Genomic DNA, 23,317 nt, shown 5'->3' with positions numbered 1-23,317 from the left:
AGGCTTGAACGCCAGGAGAAGTGCTTTGCAATGTGACTTTTCCTGGCTTTTGCAAGCTATATTGACTATTTCCAATGAGCCCTTTTCTATAAGGTTCACTCCTTCTCTGCAGATTGTGTTTCATTACTTTGCACTAGGCACATCTTACACAGACTGTAAAATCTGTGCCTGCACTAAATCTGAAGCGTGCGCTAAAATTCTGGGAGACGGTTTAGACCTGTGGTCTGATGGGCACCTTCCTCACACAGAGACAGTGGTTAGCATCTCGGTACCTAAAACTGCGTGGTGAAGGATGACCGTGAGCGGCTTCAGGAGTCTGAAGTGTTACAAATGTGTGTTTTGTGTTAGGTTGTGGACAGCACAGGGGTAAGGGGTTAACAGTCTCCTGTGTCTGGTAGTTTGAGGAGCGGTGCAGGTAGAAAGGAGAGCTGAGCAAAGGCAAGCAAAGCAGAAAGGTGAATCTCTTGCCTTTTGGCTGGCTGATGCTGGAAATGTCTGTAAAGATTACAGTTGAATGGTTTTCCGGAGATTTGCTTTTGTGTTGTAACCCTTTTGTGGATAATTCAGCGAGCTCTGAGGAAATGAGCTCTATGCGGGCTGACGCTTAGAGCTTTGTTTGCCTCCTTGGCTGGCAGAGCTGCCTGCCCATGTCACATGCAGGCACCACTCTGTCACCTCATCCTCCTGGACTCGGGTATTGTCTCTCATAGAAAAATAATACAGCAAAACATGACACTTCTTCATGCCTAAATTCTAATAATTTCTATATGGTAAGCATGGCTGAAGGAGGAGATTGATTTAAATTTTTTTTTTTTCTCCCCCTATTACACTTGTGTTATTGTGGATGGAGCCTGCATTGTGTAAGCTCTCAGCTGAGAAAAGATTTGGCATCATGTGAGTCAAGTGCCTTTTGTTCAAAGGATTGCAGTTTGCATACTCAACGAAAATAATCTATCTTCTGTTTGGACAAGATCACTGAAAACTTCTTGAATTGCCTTCTTCTGACTCTTATAAAAATCTTCTTTAAAAAGAACATGTCAAGCTACTAAAAGAAAAAAACCAGCAGGTAGGTAGAGCATGCAACAAAATATAAAGAAGTAAAAAATAACTTCAAAAGCTGTGTGTGAAATTTTCAGTCTTTGAGCATCTTTTTCATTATTTATGTGACGGGAAGCTTTTTTTTTTTTTTTCCCTCTCCCCTCCTCCTCCCCCCACAGGATCTGTGGGGAAAAAAAGATGAAAACTTGGTTCTGAAGAGTAAATTTTAAATTATATTCCTTTTTGAACTCTGCATAACAGATAGCAAAATAAAACTAAGAAAATAATAAAGTAGTGGATTTTTTTCCACCTGTTTTGTTTGGTAGATGTATGGATAGAATTTATCATTTCTGGTGACACATAAGAAAATAAAACATGTTCAAGAAGTTTCTGTAGAAGTCTTCATGAAAATGTTGTGCACTACGCAGGTTTGCAATGAACTGAGATAAATTTTGTGTCCATCAGTCAAAAGCCTTTTCCATATAACTGCTGCTAGGGACTCCAGTGAGTCTATGAGTAAGAGTAACTCTGTGATTAACCTCTTACCTGGAATTTACTTTTTCATGTTTTCCACAACAGCTGTGGACTGTCAGGTACAGGTTGCAGGCTGGTTTGAGAAATCACCCCTCTACCATGCTCTGGGGAGAACAGTTGTCTGCATGGAATCAGGAGCACTAACAAGTCAGGGAGGATAGCTGAGCTGAATGAATTTTTAATTTCCATCAGGTGGAAGATTCTGGCATTTCAGCTGGGTTTCTTTCATCCAAAATTAAGAACTAAGGTTTAGAAGAAAAATACTAGACTTTGATGTTTAGGCTGATGCAGCGATTGGGCAATGCCTACTTCAGAAAGGTCATGCAGCATCTTTTTCTCTTGCTCCTTGGGTTGGTAATGTACCCAAGCCTTCCCATCACCCTAAAGCAAGCTGAGGAAACAGGTATAAGTAGGATGAAATTCCTTTGTGTAGAAAACAAAGGTTCTGAGGTTATTTTGAAATTTATACTGTTTAGTTTAGCTATTTATCTTTAAAAAATTTAAAAAGACATCTCAGTTCTGAAATGAAATTCTTTTATTTCAGTACATGGGATGAGCAGAAAGATTCTTACAAATCAGTTTGATATTTATTTTTTTTTGCTGCAGTTCAGAGAAGGGCTTGGAGTTGCAAGGCTCCTATGTTTATTTCTGTAATGCTCCGAAGCCAGGTAAATCCCTATGATTTTGTCAGAGGAAAAGGTATCTGCACTGCAACAGCTTCACTTGCCTGGGACAAGTGCAATAATGGTGGCTTGAACTTGTTGCTGTTCAGTAATGCGTTGATAGCAGTAAGAAAGCAATGTGATACAGTGTGAATTGATTCAACTCAAAATGTCTTAGGGCTGTGAAAAAATACTCTAATGTAGCAGGAAATAATTCACTTGATTCTCTTCCCTGAACAGTAAAATTTGAGGATATTTTCCAAGCTAAAAAGTTAACATTTTGTTTTCTTTCAGGAAAATCATGGGTATTTCTCTCTCCTCCCAATCTATTATTTGACAAGACCTGCAGATTCTGGTGTGGAGATACTTAAAATTTCTCTTCCCTTTCTAGAAATTGTCTTCTGGTCATGCCTTTTGATCTGATTCCTGTCAGACATGTTACTTTTGAGCAATTGGCATGTGGTGTAACTTGGAGCAGCCCTAAGAATACATGTAAAAGACCACTTTTGTTTCCTTGTTCTGTTTATATTGGGGTTAATTGAGCTGAGGACTGTGTTTGAGTTCTTATCTATGTAGCTCTCTGAATGAAATACTTGAAATGTACTGCTGCCAGGCATCACACTACATTATATATGTGTTGCTACTGGGATGATCCATTGCTTCTGATCAGGCTGCTCAGTGTTGCCTGATCGTTCATTGTCATTGCATCTGCTGGACAGCAGCAATAAAGGTCATCATGTGTTGACTATTTAAAAAAAAAAAAACCACAACCCAACAAAAACCTCTCAAATTCACTAATTATCCTTTCTGCTTCTTCATACTCTTACTTTTCTTGCATCATCCTTTATGATTGAAAAATTAATTCCAACATTTAAATGCAGTGCAGAAACTCCTTGGACAGAGTGAGGGTGGGAGTATACTTGCAAGTATGCTTGGATAATGTACTAGTATACAAGTCACAGATATGACTTGTCTGGTGATGCAAAACAGTGGTAAGCAAAACATTTTTGTTTTGTAAGCTACAAATACCATCGCTGGCTGTGTTGTCTGTGCCTTACAGCCAGATATGTCAGCTTCTTCCTCAAATATGCAAAATGGAAGATAAACTCTAAAGACATGGATTAAAATTTTATTCTCCTTGTTTTGCTTCCAAAGGGTATCATTGCTCATCCCATTCTTTTCTATTTTGCCAGGATGGTTCAGAAGATTACTTTAGTTCATTTCAGTTTTGCTGTTGTACTTTTGATGCTTCCTGAGTAATATAGTATTTGACAGGGCTTGAAGTGAAACTTCTATAAATAACCTTCCAGTTTTAATAAAGTGAAGGACAAACTCCACAGGAGATTGTGCTGAAAAGTTTTGTCTTGTTTCCCCCACCCTTCTCTCAACCTGTGAACATAGAGCTGAACCATCCTTGTTCTGCAAAATAGATATTGTGGAAGCTTCAGATGAAAAGAAATTGTGTGACGAGCTTCACTTCCACCTCGGGCTGCGTATTTCCTTTCCTCATGAATCATTTAGGACCCAAACCCACAAATCTGCTGTGACAGAGAGTTGCCTCAAGAGTAAGGGAGCATCCACTGAGAGGGAGAGCACAGGTGTGAAGATCTGCTAAAGTGAGTCTTTATTTGCTTTATATTTCCTGTCCTCATGACATATAAAGTAGCTGTGTTTTCATAAGAGGAAAATACAAGGGTCCTGTTGTCAGTGATCTTTCAAATAATATAAGTACAGCTGTGCTCAGCCTGTGAAAATTTGCCACGCTACCTACAAGGAGTAAGTCTTTCTTGGTTTTTTTTTTTTTTAGTGTGTTCTCAGTAGACCTCATTTTGCATTCACCTACATTCATATGTAGCCCCTGAGGTCTTCACCAGGATGTTGCTCTTCTGATTTGCTCTTGCCACCCTGGGCTCGCACAGCTGGCAGAGCAGTGGGGAACCCACTGGCCATGCTTTTGGATTTGTCCTTGCCATGTGTTCTTGATCTGGTCAATCCCAGTTCTTACCTCCTGGCACACCATCTCTTGCCCCCTTCACTCCCTGCAGCATCATTTATTTTTTTTTTTCCTGAATCCAAAACATGCCTCTCCTCATTCTTCAGCACGTCCAACTTTAGCTGCTCCTTTACCTTTATGAAGTCATTGCCAATTTGTATTATTTATTGCTTGTTTGCTAAACAGCTGGAGTCATGCTGAACTGTGAAATGATTTCTCCTTTCTTATAGTCACAGTCTGTAATGTGTCACATCTTTGAGACAGTTTCATGCTCTAGATCAGGGAATTTTTAACATTGTGCTCCAGTTGAGTTTTGCTGGGAATAAATCTTAAATTGTCATGGACATCATCTACCAAAACAACCCTAGCTTGGGGCATGAGGAAGTTGTGTTTCAAACACTGTTAATGATGCTATAGCAAGTACAGTGTGGGTCACAGTGCATTAAAACTCTATCTGGTCGCCTTTTTTTACTGCTGTGACTTCTTATAAATGATAGATGCTGGAACAAGTGCACCCACCTGCGTTTCCAGCAGACCTAGTGTGCAGGAGCTCCCCCTTGTTGGGCAAGCAAAGGATGGAATATGAAATTGCAGCATGCATTTCTATCAGTCAGCAATGAGGGCAGCACAGGGTCTATGCATCATACCCTGGGCAAAGAAGCCATTTGGAAAAGCTGTGTGTAAGGAATAACACATTATTCATTTCCTCAGTCTAGTTAGTCCATGAAAAATCGCTCTGACTGATGATAGTATTCCTAAATGCAAAAGAATCTGAACAGAGAGGAAAATGCTTCTTTTAACATAATACAACACAAACCCCTGAGGTTATTTGAAACAACTGGGCAGCCAAAAGGCAGGGCAAAGATGCAGAAAAATCCAGAATACACAGCTCTTCCTTGACCTATAGGGCAGTGCTTTTTGCTGTCTTGTTCTTTACTTAACCTCTGTAAAGAATTGTGAGAGAAATTAGTGAAGATGCTCCTGACACCCCTTGTCTGCATTTTGGTCTTTGTACCCATGATGGGAGGGCATAAAGTATTACTGAGGCGTTGAGGAGACTGTCTCATGTGGAGCCTGGAGTCAGCTAGCTCTTAGGGCGGCTCTAGGTGAGACTTCTGCTGCCTGCTTTGGGGTGTCTGGAGGTCACTGAAATGTGATTGAGTGATGAATAAGATAATATAAGGTGGGGGGACAACCAGAAGGACAAGACTGTTTCTTGTAGTCTGCCGTGCCAGTTGTTTAGTTGCAAAGTTGGTGTCCCATTGGAGTTCGGGAGCTCCATAACCTCAGGATTGCTTTCATCCACGTGCAGAAGGGCTGGATGCTATTTCTCTCTGAGTGGAGCTTTGTCTTCTGTGGTTTTGGCTGCTATGAAGCCATCTGGAAGTGTCAGCTTGCACTCACTTGCTTGCCAAGCCGTGTTTCATGCAGAGACCAGGTAACACCTGCGAACCATTCTCTGTACAAACTATCAAGTGTTTTGCAGGTGGCACTTGAAGTGTTGCTCTTTGCCTGTGATGGGCTAAATGGTTTGTGTTGTGCCCGCCCCAGGAGCTTGTCTTTCCAGGTTACACAACAGCATACGCTGACTTTCAGATTCTCTGGGCTTGGCACCTTGGACTCTTTGGGAGGAGCTTGGCAGCCAGAGCTCCTTAACGAATTGTCCCAAAGAAATGAATTCCAAATCTGGCAGGGTTTGCTAGAGATCAGAGATCTTGTAAGGTAGGGACAAATTAGAATTTTCCTTATTCTCTCAATTTGTAATTTAAGGATGACACCGTAGTTTTAAGTAGACAAAGGTTTTCCGGGAGTACATGTGATGGTAAAGGGTGTGTGTGCACGTGTAGGTGAGTGTTTTGAGTGATATCTGTTTCATTTCTTAGCTATTTTTATACTGCCACACATATAGCATGTGATGTGCTTTTGGATGGGTCAAAGGAAAAGGGAAATAGAAAACCACAGGATTTGGAATACGTGTTACGGTATGGTGTAAGAAAGAAACACAGTGATGCTTCAATTTCTGTAGTAATAGAAAATTTACCTTGTGATTTGGTAGAATATAGGAGGCTCTATGAGTCTCTTGAGAGAGCAGAGCCTTTCTACTGAAGGTAGAATAATGGAAACTTTATGGAATAAAAATTTTATGCTACCAGTATACACCTAAGAAATAAAGGCTGGGAAAATAATTGTAAGATGATGTGAAAAAAAAAATCTTAGCTCTAGCATTTTGATAGCAATTTGAATTGTTCTGAAATGATCTCATGGAACAACTGTCTTCTGTGTATGTTCATGCGTTCTTAGTGGGAGTTGAAATAACTGGTATTGCTTTCTAAATTTTCATAACACTCTGCTTATCAAATAGCATACAGTTCAACTTGCGTTCCTTAACTGGTTGTACACAAAATATAGCCTCTAGGATTGATCTTGCAAAGACTGCCAACTTGGGAGTAAAACTAAGATCACACAGAGAATTTGGGTTACTTTCTTGACAACTGTTCTGGTCATCAGTCGATCCATGATAATTGTGAATTCCTGCTCTCGTCGTGGAGAACTGTGTGTTACACGTGTCATATTGGCCACATTTTGATCTCATCCATAATTGACGGAGAAGGCACTGCCCTAGAAAGTGGGAGATGTCGGTGAAGAGAAGCCTGCTCTTTGCTGTCACATAAAAAAATAGAAGTCTTTGAAATGTTGCTGTCAACTTCCCGTGTTTTCAAGTCAGTATGCCTGTTTGATGTAGTTTGTAGTGAAATCAAAGCTATCCATGTCTCTGAATACACTGTCTGGATTGAGCTCTTCAGAGGACTTCAGTGCAGAGGCTTCAAACTGCTTTAGTTTTGAAGGTGCGCACCAGCACGCTCACATTGCCCAACAGCGTGTTGAGGCTATAGCACAGCTTAGGTGTTTTGAATTTCATGCGACATAAACTTATAAATGTCCAAATGCTTGCTCAAGATCTTGCCCCTATGTTTTCAGTCTACAAGGTAGCTATGAAACAACTATGTTGAACAACTACTGTTGTTCAAATGCAGCCAGCCTTGTAATTTCTCTTAGAAAAAAAATAATGAAGTATTTTAATTATATTTAATATTAGTCCTGCATAGACACAAATGCCAGCATGATTTATTTCATTTCGCAGTATATTCCTCTCAACTGAATTATGTGTAATTGTGTAGACATGGTCACTTTAAATATTTTATGGGCTTGTATAATGTAAGACAGAGTGCAGCCTGTAGGGCCAGCAAGAAATATTGCTGTATAACTTTTATTTAATTTTATTTCAGCAGTTTAATAATTCATTTTAACTAGATGTGAACATCAGAACGAGCTCATGGCTAGTGTAACCTTCTGCTGTGGTTCTGGAACAGACAAGTCAGATAAGAGGAGTCTTGAATAGCCAGCAGAGATGGGCTACGCATGCGTTCAGGATGTCATCTAATAAGAAATATCCAACTGCTTGCTGCTTCAGAGGCAAAATGTGTTAATGTTTTGAGCTGACTAGAAGCTTTCTGACAAGGTAGGATTACGTCTTGTGGAGAATGTAGACTTACCATAATAAAACGCATTTTAATGAAATAAGAAGGGTTCCTTTGGAGACTTGTCTTATTTGCTGCTATTTCACCTATAGTCAGGATTTTGTTCCTGGAGTTCCTGGGATGGGGGGAGGAAAAATAAACAATTGCATCACCCTATGAGGAAGCATGGGACCTTGGTCCCAGTCACGGCCGCCGGGAGTCTTTCAGAGGTGGAACATCGCAGTTGGGTCTGTGCAGTTGTCACCCTTGTCATCCCTGGGACGGCAGAGGATGGCTTTCCACCACCTGGAACAATTTTGGACCTCGCTGAACTTGGACAGGATAAAACTTTACACACTTTCTACCTTATTTTTGAAAGGAGACAGGAGGGACCATCAAAATCATCATCATCATCTTCCTGTTCCTGCTTATCATGACAAAATACGTGAAGTTCTCACAGGCTGAACTACTGTTTTACAATGGACACTGGATACAGCTGAGTCTGATGCACATTACTGTAAATGGTAAAATGCTTCATGTAAAAAGGGAGGAATTGTTCTGTATGTGGTAGCAATTGTGTTTTAGACCATCTTCTTCTAATCGGTAATTCTTAATTGACTGTGGAGCCTGATTCAGTGAAATCCTGAATAATTTTGCAGTGCAAAGTGTATTAAGGATGCTCAGCACCTTTGCAAGCTGCTGATTTCTAGTATGTGACCCATAGCTTATCTGATTTTCATAGTTATTTGCCTTGTAAAAAAAAGAAAATCTTCAATATTTATCAAGAGAGAATATTTGGATTTATTTGGAGGGTGAATATCATTTGAGTCAGATGTCATCCTCTTCAGGTTTTGCCACTGGTCATGTCATAGATGGATTTGAATATAACTTACTTCAGTGAGATAATTAATAACACAGCCAGCTTTAAACACAGCATCCACACTGCTTCTCACTTTTGAGTGAGAATACAGTACAGAATCTGTCACTAGCATGCTTTTTATCTGTAATTGTCCACCTGAAGATGTCTGATCTTTTGTGATTCTTTCTGCTTAAAAATCTTTAGTTGCTCAGGTAAATGGCTAGAACTCGAAGTATTAAGCACCATGTAAATAAAACAGTTGTCCATCCAAGGATTCTCTGCAGGAACCATGTAAATATAGTAGGAGTTACTAAGAAGCTCATCTGTATCTCGGATTAAGCTCTTATTTTTTTTTCCTTTTTCTTTTTTTTTTCTTTTTTTTTCTGTCAGGGTCCCATGCAACATTGAGGCTGATGCAGAACAAGAGTATCTCACCTAATATCTGCTCTGTTAATAAAAACATGTTACTGCGGGTGACCAGGATGTAACTGAATAGATCCAAGGCTTTGCATCTTGCTTTGATAAAGCAAGAGATGATCAAAACCTCTGCATTTTAAAATAATTTAAATACCTTATATCCTACTTGAGTTCAAAAATTTGTGCTCACAGGTCTTTTGGTTATTTGTGAAGTCTTTTCTAGAGGGGTAAAACTGATCATAATTTGATACAATGGGACCAAATAATTCTGCTTTACTTAGAGTAAATGTCCAGATTTTGTACCTGTTGCTGTCATTTCTCTGAAATCATCAAAACTGCTTCTCAAGAACTGAGATGTAATATCTCCAAACAGAGAAACTGAAATTAGAGAAAGGCAGAGAGAGATAAATGGGCAGAAACGAGCATGAGTTCCTGCATATCAGGTTCCCTGCTTCTGAGCATGCTGTGTCAGAGCAGTCTTTGCTTCCTGTGACTCTGCGTCCTTACATGCTGCAGCCTTGGTGCCCAAGAGTCCAGGTGGAAAATGTCCCCGTAGAGAGACACTTTTATCTTCCTCCAGCAGATTCCCTGATGACAGCATCTCTTCTGGAGACCTGGGTCTCCGTCCTGTCAGGGAGAGGGTGCTAACCATCTCCCAGTCCTTCAGGTTTCGACCTAATACTTGCCAAGAGACATCCTGTGTCTTCAGTACAGTCTGGCTGGTTTCCCTTTACCCTCCCTTCCTCCTGCCCCATCTCTGCGGGCCCTGTTAAGCCATTTTACCTCTGCATCTTGCCTCAGTCTACCTGAACTGCAGCGATGCTGCACGTGTGTTTGTATGGCCACGTATGAATGGTAGAGTGCTTTCCTTTCCAGTAAACAACTCCTCCTCCTCACACCAGCTGCCAAAAGATGACAGCTACTAGAGAGACTTAAAATCTAAAGAAGCTGCTGATATGTTTAATAGATGTAGGACCTTTAGATTAGAGTCAAACAAATCGTTCATATTTTGGTTTGTGTACTGCTGAGAAGGATTGGAGGAAGAGAAGGCCGGTAGGGGAACTGGATAGATACGAGTGTGTTTTGGGCTGTTGCCAACTAAGAGAAATTTTAAGAAGTTATGAAGGCTTAAATAAAAAGTTTTGTATAGCTGAACCGATTTTTGTTAAATTTTATTTTGGGACAGATTTTTAAACAAATCTAGATAAACCTCATAATTGTTGCCATTTCAAATCAGCAGTTAAAATCTGAAATATAAATTTTGAGGGGTTTTTTGTCAATTTTAATAGGTATGTCTCACTGAAAAAGTTTGTCTGAAAAATATCACCTACTACTTACAATGCTAGACAGCATATTTTATGAAACATTTGTGTTTTGACAAAGCAAGCTCTGTCATACAATTTGGTTTCGCGTATTTTTATACCAACACTTAAATGTTGGGCTTGAACTACTCATCTGTAAGAAAATATATTTATAATCTCCTTACAGTCCCATATTCTTACATGCTGAACGAGTTTGTGAGAGTAATTTGTAAGTCTTCCAGATAATTTTAAAGCATACACATTTTAGAAGAAAAAAAGAACTGCAAACAGGAGCTCAGAAAGCAGCTTTTCATCTGATCACACGAAAGGCAACTGCAGAGCTTCCAGTGAAGCTTGCCAGTGACTGAATGTTGCTGTTGGAAGGAACCCACACTTGGATTTGAACACATTGGCCAACCGTGTTGTATAGGTGGCCAAAATAATGAATTCTACTTTTAGAGGAAACACCTGTCCCTGCTGCCTCCGGTCCTGTGCCGTGGATTCCTCTTGGCAGCAGAAAGGGATAGAACAAGTGTGCTCTATTTTGAAAAGTATTTTTGGCACTGTGATACTCTATTCTTACCTTCCAGATGTACCTCTTAAAATACCTTTTTTTAGCAGTCTCTCCGTGAAGTCTGTGTATGTATCTTCCATGTGACTTCCAATATTTTCATCCTTGGACCAAATTCTGGCCGAGGGCAGAGTTTTGCTAGAGCAATGTTTGTGTGACGGAGTTGCTGAGTGAAGCACCGCTTGTACTTGGAAGCTGTATATGCTGTAGGATAGGTAATGTAGAAACATCATATGGGAGCTGTATTCTTGCATGAGATTGTGTTGCTGTGCTTTTACATTCAGCTCTTGAAAAGTGGGAAATGCTACGCATGTATTGAAAGTCATGTTGTGCTGAGAGTGCTGATTGAGACCTGGACAGACAACTTGGCTCCGGAGCGGACAGGGTTTTGTGCTGAAACTGCTCCATTTTGAAACAGAATTTTGAATGTTGTATGTGTTTGTTTCTGTAGAACACTCTTCTGTAGGATAGTGAGTTGTTTGAACCATGCTGTTTATGATACAGTAAGTAGCTGGCAAGTTTTCTGATTGTTTGAGCTGGACTCTTAATAACCATGTTTCTGATGAAGATATTCAGTGTTTCAGAAGAAAACTGTCAACAAGCTTGTTTTAAATCCTTTGTTTGAGCAAACGTGACAGTCACCTCCAAGATTCACAGGACATAAATACGAATGCAGTCAAAAGCAAATTAAGTCATTTATTTGAGCAAATATTCATAGGAAAATGAGCTGCTATATTTGCATGGTGCTAAAACTTCCGTCATCATAGAGGTTGACCGAAGAAGTTAAGACTCTAGCTGGAGCTGTCAAGGAAAGACACAGGGCAAATGAGCTTGCTTACTTTGTTCTTTCTTTTCCAAGCCTAAAGTTAAGATCTTAAATCCCTCCCTTTGCATATGAGTGGTAGGTACCTAAGTGATAAGAATGTTGATTAATGCTACCTAGGCTGTTGATAACACCTATTTTAGAAGGTGAATGCTTTTCCCTGTATATGCTTCTCTGTATTATAATGGAATATGTAGTCAAGAATTCGGCATTTTCCTCATGACTCCTGGTGTGTTGAGTCATCACACAAGCCTCTATTTGCTCTTCGTTATTCATTTATTTCATTACCTTATTTAAAATGACTTGGAAGAAAGGGTATTGAAAGCCTCTATCTTTTTTTAATTCAGCATGTTCTTTTTTCCCTATTTTTTTTTTTTCTATTTACTAAGCAGTGAGCATCCGCACAGTGCCAGAGCTGAGCTGGAAATAGAACAGTGACTTCACCAGCTAGTTTTATAATGGAAAAACTGCGGTTAGCATATATTTTGCAATGCATGTAGTTGATAAAGCAGTGTGAACAGCTTTGCAATGACTGAAACTTCATAATTATATCAACACGAAGCATGAGCCAGTATTTAGATGTGGAGTCAATTCTTTGTTGCTTTCTTCCTGGAAGTCTCAAGGCCATAAGAATTTAACAATCTGTGAATAAATAACGGCGATTGAGATCATCAGAGATGGGGTTGCAATTCTTATTGCCTCTGAACTTGCTTAAAGCTTCTAGATTTAATAGAAGAACTGCAATTGCAACTATGTAATTGTCTGGGAAACTATTATTGCTTGCAATAACATTACTCACAGTTTAATACTCACAGTGTAATAGAGTGTACTTGATTTTGGGGCAGAGCAGTGACATATAAAAGCACACTCTTTAGTTAAATTCTAGGGGACAGCAAATTTTTAGAAGGTTGGAGTGAGCTATTACATAAGGACAAATATTTACCTAATGTAATCAAACTCCTCTTTAAATCAGAACAATAGTGGGAGTGCAGTTACTATGGTTCTGTGTAATTTTGTGCTATATTTGGCAAAATTTGGCAGGACTAAAGCCACAGCTGATCATCTGATTTTTGAAAGGGAAGAGAATATGGCAGGTTTGCATTCCCAATCTGTCCTCAAGATGATGGCACAGGCTCCCTTGCTAACCCTGAGCAAGGAAAAAAAAAAAATCCCAAGAAATATTTCTCAAAAAGCACCTCGCAGCCCTGCAGAGCTGTGATGATGAGTGTGATTTTGAAAGTCACTGTCTTTGGATGCCTTTCTTCTCCTCCCCTTCTGTGCCTTGCACAGTTGGTTTAAAAGGATACCTGCCTCAGCCTCCATTCTGATCTCCCCACACGCTTGGCCCAGGACCCCGTTTCAGCCCAGGACCCCATTTCAGCCCAGCTGGGGGCCACCAAGTTGTCCTCTCCAGCAATGCTGTAGGATGTTGGTCTCTGGCCACCACCCTGCCCAGCCATGGGGTGTGTGGAGCCGGCCTTGACCTGCGGAGTGAAGCTGATGGGTAAAGCATTTTCCAAGTCATGCCCTTGAAATACTGATTTACTGACCCCACCATGCACTGGAGAAGATACTATTCCCCTGAGCTTTTCTGGGATGCAGAATAGTGTCAAGTGATGGACAGGTGGAGATATTGAAATAGGGGCAAACTTGATTGTGTGTTTTTACAGGGGTTTTTTGTTTGTTTTTTTTTTTTTAATTGATCTCTTGCAGTTGGGCTGAATGCAAACTCTGCATATTGCTTAGGACTTTGAACACGAGACTGCAATAATTAGTAAGAGATAATTAGCACAATCACAGTAAATCATCCAACAGCTTGAGCCATCTGATGTGACACAGAGTCTTTGCATACTTCATAAGTAACCTTTCAGAGAGCATTTCGTGCTTCATCAATGCAAAAAATAGAAGTGCGGGAGTGAAAACAATATCTTTTCTTGACAACAGATGATACACATTTTTTCCTTGTCTTTCACCTGTTTCTTTGTTATATCCTGTTTCCACTTGCATTAGAAAGACACTAAAGTTACTGGAAGTTTGGAGAGTGCCAGGGGTGCCCATATGGGCATTATATGTGGAATGGACAGTTCATCCTTGTTTATATGACTGATACTCCCGTAGACTAAATACTGCAGTTGGCAGACAGGAGGAGTAGAAATGTAGGGTAAAAGGAAGCACTGTATAAGCTGAAGCTGAGAATATGATGATTTTTCATAGGTGGCATCAAATCTCTGAAATACTTGATCTTTTGCATTTCTGTGTTGAAAAGAGCATACCTAATTTACCACTCAAATAGAAAAGTTAGATACTGTTAATGTGGTGAACAGAACTGGCATTTATGTGTAGCATTTGATAAAATCACAAAAGGTGAAATCACTTGTTCTTTAAAAGTAATGACTATTTTTTTTAACATATTTTTAACTGATCATGTTTTTTCTCTCGTTTTATTGTGGAAGTACTTTACATCATCTTTAAAATACTTAAATTTTGTCTGTATTGAAAATACAAATAGAAGTACTGAAATACTGAGACTAATGCAAAAAAGTTACCCTAATGCATTCAGACATCTAATTTTTATTTGTCCCTAATCAATTACATCAATCTTTTTTAATCAGCAATGCTCCTTATAGTTTATTCTGCTGGATAGGCTGGACAGAGGTAATCACAGCGTCACTGTTCCAGTTTAGTGGTTTTCAAGCTGAGCAGAAGTTGGTCCATAGAGAGCTGTGGAGAACCATAAAATACTGTATTTTGGGAGGTGCTGATCATGCTTTTGTTGTTGTTGCTTGTATTATTCAGAGTAGATAGGTGGTTTTATCTTCTGCAAATGGAATTCATGCACACAACAGTCTGAAAATTGATGATTGATCAAACTAAACATTGAATTCAGAGCCAGGACCTTCCAGCAGTAAACTTGGCTTGGCAGCATGCCCTGATGAAGTTGCTAACCCTTCTGTGTTGTAGTTCTACATTTTTATTTGAGAGTAGTCATGTTTAACTAGGTTCTTGGGTATAATTAGAATTAGTTCATGTTTGTCTAGCACTTCAAAGATGTAAAATATATGATCAAGATGTTGATTTATCTGGCAATTCAGAGAAGGAACTGACTCTGAACATCCCGAAAACAAGCTCTAAAGACTAGAAGTTTGGATGTACCTTTAGAAGACATCAGCCAGTCTTGGCACTTGGCCTCTCTTCCCCAATACATGCTGTCCTCCTTCAAGGACATGTGATCTCTCTTTCTCTGTCTGCTTTCTGCTCCTCCTTCATCCAATCCGCCTGCTGTCCTTTATGTGTTTTTTTTCTGTGAAGTTTAATTCTTCTTTGCCTAGGGTAAAGTCTTAACAAATTGTTGTAAATAATATTGCCCCTTTACATTAGTAGCAAAATGATTTGCTTGGCTTGCTACTATTTAGACTGATGAAAACAAGCTTCTGGCATATAATTACTTATTCTGGTCATTAAATCTCTGTTAATAATGTACTGTATTAGATACCATCTGTCTATTCAGAGATACTCCTGTCTGCTGAGTCATAGGTCACTGTGTCAGATGCGGGGGAAGGTCCATGTGTGTTACAGATGCCCCATTCGTGCCTTCCTTGAATCTGAGATAAGAGAGGACAGGCAACATCTCATCACTTCTCTTATTCCAGAGAAGTTGTGGGAGAGCAAATGGATTCTCAGTATGTGACAAGGGAAATGGAACATCACTGAACAGGCAGGGTTGGGAGAGGGTGAAATTCATGTCAGCATCTAGATCCAGTTATGCTGAAAATAAAATGAACATCTTTATCATTATTGATTTGGGAAGATGTTAATTAGGAAAGTCAGTAAATTCTTCATTAGCTGTTCTTTAAGATGAGATTTCTCTTTCTGGAGAAGATACTATGGAAGATCCAGTAAGTCTCTCACTGGAGTGATGGGAAAAGGAGATCAGGCCCATGAGCTGAATCTGCCTCACAGGGCAAAAGCCAGAAGGTTGTCAGGGTCATGCTTATGACAAGAGCACGTTTCCCCCACTCTGGTCCACCAGAAAAACCCTGCTGAGAATCGTTTGTTCATTTGTTTATGACCTATATTATGCAAAAAAAAATAAAAATTACCAGAATGGTTGTGTCTGGTTCATAATTTATAATTTTTCTTAAGACTTGAAGGCTTACGAATGATCTCCAAAACTCACACTTTGCAGGGACTCTTAAAGTAACAAAACCCTGAGGCAGGATCATGTTTGTAAACATAAACTTTACCCTGGACTCCCTCCAGGACTTTTCTCTGTGATTCTTCCTCCCTGTGGAAAGCAGGCTTAAAAAGCAGCAGTGCTTTGATATGAATTCTTCTCAACTGAAGTTTCTGAACCAGTCTGCTCAAGCTGCTAAAAAGAATCACCAGAATAACTTCATTGAGGCTCCTAGAGCCGTTCCACTGATCTCTCATAAATGCCAGCATTTTAGAGACCTGTATTAGAGATTCGGGTGAATTTCTTACTGATTTACGTCACATGCCTTTTGTTCCTTTAAATATAACATTTGTCTTGATACCTAGAAGATATTATTGGTCCAGTCAGAGAGAACCTCTTCCAAAAATGTTACCTAAAAATATCCATCGTGATCCAAGAAGAAACCAGACTGAGCAAGCAGAAACATTTAATTTTATCTATCCATAAAGAATCCATTGGGAGATTTTTATTGAAGGACTTGTGCAATAACTTGTGCAGTAAGTGAAGGAGAATGTATCATTTCCCCTGGAAGACAGGCAAATTGAATAAAAGTTATATCTCAAAGGTTAGGACAGCCCGGATAACTCATCAGCTGGATAACCATGTGATAGACCCAGAGGCAACTTCAGAACTGTCATCTCAGCTATTATCAGTGGAACTAGCCAAGGAGTCAGCTGCTGAAATTAGCAGACTACTTTCTATACAGGCATCTGCTTCTTGCAGCAGGCAGTTTAATGCAACCCATCTGTGCTGCCCATCCTCTTCCATGTATGCTACCCAGACGGGTAATTGAGTCGAGTCTTCTATTTGGAGTATTACACTTCCAAAAAGTGGATGGATTTTAAAATGTAAGTAGTTGCTAGACTGATGATCAACTCCTGAAGAAAAAAAAACTTTCACCTGAGTCATGGGAATGAGCTTAACTGAGTAAACTGATTGGGTACAACTTTCAGGAATTTTGCGTGTTTGTCCACTTAACATGCTCAGCAAGTGTTGGCAGATTCCTTTGTGTAAAGACTGAAGACAAGAGTAATAGCACAAAAAGCAGATGTGCCTTGTTGGCCCAGTGTGACCTCGGGTAGATACTGCAGGGTAAGTGTGTGTCCCCTGAGTCACGGTAACTGGCTGGATGCCTGTTCTCAGCCTGTGGTGGACACAAGCCTAAATACCCTCTCTGAAGCATTCATGAAGATTTAACCAAGCCTATTAGCGTGCCCATTGCAGCAGGTTTGTTTTGCCTCGTTTGTGGTGAGGGCAGAGCACATGCCTAGGCAGGTACTGCTCCAGGTGGCAGCTCACTGATGCATAGTAACTCGATTGTGTGTCTGGCCTCCAAGAAAAAATTTGTAAGTCTCTTCTCTTGATGGATAAGACCATTTTCTAACAGCATAAATAATTTTTCCAGCCTTTGAAAATATGTTTGAGTTAATTATAATTAGAAAAAAATGAAATCGAAGGAATGAGATTAATTTCAAGCAGGTATTCTATTTACAGGGGGAAAAAACCAAAAACCTTTAAGCAAAAGGAAATATGGTCAGAACCTGAAGTTTTAATGGTGATTCCTCTGTACTTGAAAGGACAGTTATTCTGTAGGGGACAGAAGTAGCAAAGGAGCTTTTTGAGAGGTTTGGAGCCTCTGTTCTTAGACTCCTGTGCTCAGCTCACTCGCGGTCTCCTTCACACTTGCATGTCCCTTCTTTGTCTGGCAGAGAGAGCTCAGAGTCTCCTGCATGCAGGTTAGCAAGGCAGTACAGGTGGTGACTGCTGGATGTTTCCTCTTGAAATGGGTAAGGAATGGTTTATAATTGCCTTTCCATCATGTAGTCAGTATTTTGGATCCTTTTCTTTACCTGGGTTTTGGTTTGGATTGAACTTTTACAAAATATTTTTTAAGCATGTTCTCATATTAAGACGTGGTTGAAATTTGCAAAAAACTTCATAGGAGATAGTAAAGTAATAGAGGGATAGAGAGCTGGACAGTGAAAGTGTCTAATCTCTTTTTCTCAGGAAACCAGGTTAAAAAAGAAAAAGCTGGTACTTTTTCTGGGAGCGTTGCACTGACTCCTTGGGCAGATTTCTGCATTCTTGGATTAGTTGGAATAAACCCCTAGATAATATAGAGGAAGAGCAGTGAGTTGTGAAATGCAAAATTTCTCTGCGACAGGCCAATTAGTGTTTTGCTTCTGCATTATTTATAGAAGCTCAGTTGAACTTAATGGATAAATATTCTTTCTCTAAAACCATGCTTGTATATGTACACTACTGTTGTTACATATTGTGAGGATCAAATGTAAAATCTGCTCTTAAATGGATGCTCTGCTGCATGTTCTACTGTTACATGTGTGCATTCATTGTACCAACTTGTTTCTTTGCCAGATCCATCCTTTGTCTTTCTGCATATGAAATTATGTTTAATCAGTTTTATACCAGTATCCTGCCTGTAGACAGCTAGGTTTAAAAATAGACTGGCTCAGCTGTGTAAAGATGAGATACCCGAGATCATCCATATGGGACAATTGGGATTGCCTTAAATGATGGGACAGTGCCAGCATAGCCTTAACTATGAATCAGAAGAGTGTACTCAGGAGCTTTAAATCAAGCAGGGCAAATCAGTCTTAACTTTGTTAGACTTGCCAATTATAGTTTTATGATGTAGTTTTCCCCCTCTCACCACAGAGAGGTGTCTATTCAAGTACTTTGTGGTCCCTTTCACTGTGCCTTAGTATCTCATATACACAAATCTATCCTTTTGCTATCCTGGGGAGGCTTCAGGCATATTGTTCTCTTCTCGGTTTTGTGCTGCTTCAAGAGAGCTCGATGGGATGACTTGCCTAAGGTCATCCCAAGGAGTCTTGCTGGCACCTGGAATTGAGTATAGGGTTATGAGTCACTATCCAGTGCCATTGCCACGTGGCCTCTTCTGGTGTTATGATGGCTCATCTCTACATAGCTTTTATTTGGCAGTGAGACGAGGCTTCATAATGGTTTTGATGTATTTATTTCTGCTGCCTGTCTTTTCATTTTGTAGGACTTCTGTGTCTATGCCGAATCTTGAGTTGTTAATGAAGTTAAGAAGAAGTGAGTGATTTGGATGCAGGATGGGAATGATTAGCATTCTTCTGTAACAAAAGCTTGAGTGAAGATGTCACTCTAAGCTCATTTCCACAGTATTGTTATGCAAAACAATGGAAAGAGCCTGCCCACTTGTGATTTTGGGATGGGGAACAGTTGTTTTCAGTTTGTCTACCAATAGGATAAATCCAGCCCCAGATGTCTAGATTTAAGTCTAACCTTTAATCCAAGTTATGATCACAAAAACCTTGGATTCTAAAGATGTATTTTAAGAGTTTCCTTCTCCAGAAGCCTTTCTGTTGTTTTTCTTTTCTTTCTTTTTTTTTTTTTTTTTGTATTACAGATGCTCATTTGTGGGGAAATTTTATAAACATGGCATCTGCTGCCAGTGATTTTGGAAATTGTCGCTATTTGTCGATGGCTGCTTTTTGCAAATTGCACAAATTAATTTCTCTGCACATCTAAATATCTCTTTCAAGATGTTCTAGTTACTCCAGCTGAATGGCAGACTCTTGCTGTCAGCCTACCATACCTGAGGAGGCTGCCTGCTGTGTTCTGACCACTGGTAATACCTGGTCAGGAATTCTAAGGTATTTTTGTACAGATTCTTACAAAACTGTGTGCTGTAGGGAGGCAGTAAAGGCACATGAACCTCACTGAATGGTAGGCTGATAAAGCAGACTTTATTTTATTTGAAGTCTTGTCCTAAACTCAGTGTTATAGTACCACATGGTTGGAGATAAGCACAAAGACAGTGATACTTGTTAGGCAGATCTGCTTTTACTTAAAGACAAATTCAGTTGTTTTATGCTACATAGGCTTGAAACTGTGGTAATGGTGGAGGAAGAAACTTGTTTTCAGAACTGTTTTTAAGAAGGGTTGAGACACAGATTGGTTGGATGCTGGGAGGGTGGCTCGGAAGTGTCAGTGTGTATTTGCCTTAGGCTGTTCTCTGAGTAGCCACCACTGGCCATATCAAGAGACTAAATTGTGGGGTTGGTGAGTTTTTCATTTAGCCAGTATGTTTGTTCTTATGTTAAATTTGCCTTTTGTCTGCAATCACAAATTTTTACAGTAAGAAAATCAATAGAAATTTTTTTTAACTTCTTGGAAGTCTCTAAGTTGGAATGAAATACTCTTTGCAGTTGTGCTGTTGAGCTGTTGGATATCCCCCTGTGGGTAGTATAGCATTAACAAGCCGACGTGCCCAGCAAACAAAAGGAGAAAATTGGAACAGAATCTAAATACATGTGTATTTGCTGTTGCAGCAGTTTTCCTTAATAAATGCTTCTGGCCAGACTGCAATACCCTATAACAGATTTTAGCCAGCCATGGAGTGTCTGTCTGCATGCAGGCTCATCTGGATTGGTGCCCAAAAAGTCCAGGAGCATGGGAGACATGGCGCACTGAAGGGCAACAGCTCCTTTCTGGGTTCCAAACACAGCAGGACTTGAGAGCTGTGAGCAGACCGGGCAGTCTCTGGCCTCCTAAAGGCAGCCGAACTGCGTGGGTTGCCCAAAAACTGAGAACTTGAAGCATCTGCTAAATCCAGTCCAGTAACCTGGCAGGCAGAGCTGCCTTGCTGCATAGTGAGGGCAGGCTGTACTGCTGAAACTGCATGGGTTTCCTTTTTGATTTCACTTGTTTTATTTCTCTGTCATAACCAGAGATTAACAGAGTGGTTTTATTTAGCATTTTGTTTTCTGGTTTAGCTTTTTGCAAGCTTTTTGTGGTGCCCAGGAGTGTAATCCTTTCCTCACACTGGGGTCTGATCTACAGCTGAGTCAGTCGAGCAGCGTTTGCTGCTTCTGGGCAGGGAGTAAGTGCTAAAGAAGCAGCAAGTCCTGTACTGAGAGATTATTTCAGAGTGATTTCCTCCCTTACCCATTCTTCTTTCCTTATATTACCCAAAGACAGAATTGGTGGCATGTGGATGTGGATCAGCTCTGGTGTGCCCTTGGCTTTGCTTCCCATGGCAGCTGGTGGCTGGTGGGTCTCCCTGCAGCCTCCTGTTGAGTTCAGCTTGGCAAGAACTTTCTGTGTGAGCAGGTTTTCATTGCACTGGAATTTGTTCACCTCCCTGTGATTGCTGAAGGCCGGATTTGGAGGTCCTGAGCTGCCATGGTCTCAGAGAGTCCATGGATACCCTATTCTGTAGTACTCTTTCACTGAGGTAAACCCCATTTAAGTAGATTTAATTTGAGACTGATATTTGTGATTTATCTAATGATGCTGTAATGAGAATCACGGGCTCATGTGTTCCTGTTGTAATGTCACAGCACCAGGATTTTGTGGAATGGAAGAGAGACCTTGGCACCCAGATTAAAGATGATTATACTTGCAAAATTCATTAACTCCTTGAAAAATGCCTTTGTCTGGAAGCTCTGCCCTTCTTCCTTCCACCACTCTTTTGACAAAGCCTCCCAGCTGAGCAGCTTTGAATCAGGTCAGGGAAATATGAGGGAGCTTCAGCCTTACTGTATTCTTTTGCACAAGCTCTAGTGTGAGCAATACTTCCTAAATCACTAACAGTCCTGTTAAATGTTTAGTAGGTGGTGTTGGTTTATTCTTTGTAATACCTGTTGGTTTAAAAACCAAAACAAAATAACACCCAACACTCCCATAGCTGGAAGTGAAATAATATTTATCTGAACTGCTTTAGTGTCTTAAATGCCTTGGCAATTTAAGAGGACGATGGTGGCCTGGTGGTGTTACCCAGCAGCACTTGGTAAACACTGAAACAAGAGGTTTGCACAAAAGTATTCCTCATGGAAAGCAACGGGCCTTGGGCTGCCAGGAATCAAATGTCTGCAAGCAGAGGCAACCAGTTACTTCGGCATGTGCTTAATCTGATTTTCTGTTGAAATGAGGTGTGGGTTTGTTGGGTTTTTTTCCTCAAAATCAATTTAGAAAAGGCAGAGCCTGTTAGGCAAACAAACCTAAGACCTGGAAAACCAAAGAGCTCTTGTGTTAGTGGTAGTGGGAAGGTACAACTGAGCTCGGTTCCTGGAAATGTCCTCTCCTAAAACTATTCTGAGAATACTGGTAGTACAGTTTGGCTTCTGTAATTGAATGAGGGCGAAGGGCTGTAGCTGATGCTGTAAATATAAATAGAAATAAATATTATCCTTATATTTATTCTAAATATGAGCTGTTTATTCTCTTGGAAATACTTTCCTCTGTTTTTTTATTACACTGTTGGAGAAGTTGCATGAAAGTTGAGTCTTCACTCAAAAGCCAGAATTCAATAACGAAGTAATAACATGGTCTCATAGGGCAAATAATTTTTTACCAACTATACTATCCTGAAGATAAAAACATCTTAATGAATAAGCACCATGAAGACAGGCAAAGACTGTACTGGGCAATTTTTATCTAGCATGTAACTGAAGAGATACAATTTAGATATCCCTGGCATAATAAAGTAAACCCCAAAGCATCTCAAAATCATATTATTATTGAGGAAGGAAAAGATGTAGCAGATATTCCAAAAGCTAAATTCTGGTTTTCATTGACAGGAAAAAGTCTTATATTTTGTGGGAGCAGTGACAACACAAACAGATCAATACCTCCTTTGTGTTAGCTGCACATACAAAAGATTTAAAAAAAAACCCAACAAACCAAACCCTCAACCTACTCAACTACCTTTGCTTTTGATCTCTTCAACAAAAGTATTAAGGCAACACATAAATATAACTCTCTTTCCTGAAGTAATTTTGTTGGCTCTAGGGTAACAAGGTGAATGGAAGGTGATGTTTGCCTTGCTACACCCCACACCCCCTCCTTCCCTCCTCCACCCACCCTGGTCTATATCAGAAGATGAAGTCAGCTATTAGTTTCCCTTCATTTTGTGGACTTTTATGCCATTTACACTAGTTAAGGGCCTGGACATCTTTTTATCACTGGGTCTGGTGTTTGTTCTGTGATGCTGCAAAAAGAACGAGTACTGCTAGAGTAGAAACAACCTGAAAAAGAAGTCAGCGTTGTAACAACATGAATTGCATAGCTTCACATGTAAAATAGGTTAACTTACAATGAAGGAAATGGAGAGCACCATTTTTTTTTTTTCTGCTGATAGATCTTCAGTTGCAATACATTTTTCATACTTCAAATCCAAATATTTTGTGATTTACGGTATTCTCCTCAAGTTCTCATTTTATGGTGAATGTATGCAATTATCTTTAGTAAGTGGTATAATTTTCCACTGAAAAATTTGCAGTTTTTATCTTCAGTTTCATTTATTAGTTCTTCTTCTTCTCCTTCTACACCCAAAGTACATTGCTCCGAAGGTATTTTATTTGAAGCAGAGCGCAATT

General features: G+C 39.9%; 1 protein-coding gene across 4 annotated transcripts in view; it reads left to right on the top strand.

The window, feature by feature from the left end:
- FGF13 (fibroblast growth factor 13) overlaps window positions 1–23,317 on the top strand; it is a 266,035-nt gene that overhangs the window by 62,090 nt on the left and 180,628 nt on the right. Inside the window, exon 1 of one of the 4 annotated variants that reach the window (XM_074915184.1) lies at window positions 989–1,066. The exons of the other annotated variants lie outside the window; for them this stretch is intronic. The gene's annotated coding sequence lies outside the window, so the exon portion shown is untranslated. Of the gene's footprint in view, window positions 1–988; window positions 1,067–23,317 lie in introns of those variants that run through there. 4 annotated transcript variants of the gene reach the window in all.

This window comes from Athene noctua, chromosome 11 (genome assembly GCF_965140245.1).
Source record: "Athene noctua chromosome 11, bAthNoc1.hap1.1, whole genome shotgun sequence".
Taxonomy (NCBI): Eukaryota; Metazoa; Chordata; class Aves; order Strigiformes; family Strigidae; genus Athene; species Athene noctua.
The sequence above is the reverse complement of the archived record's forward strand: the minus strand, read 5'-3'. Positions and strand labels throughout refer to the sequence as shown.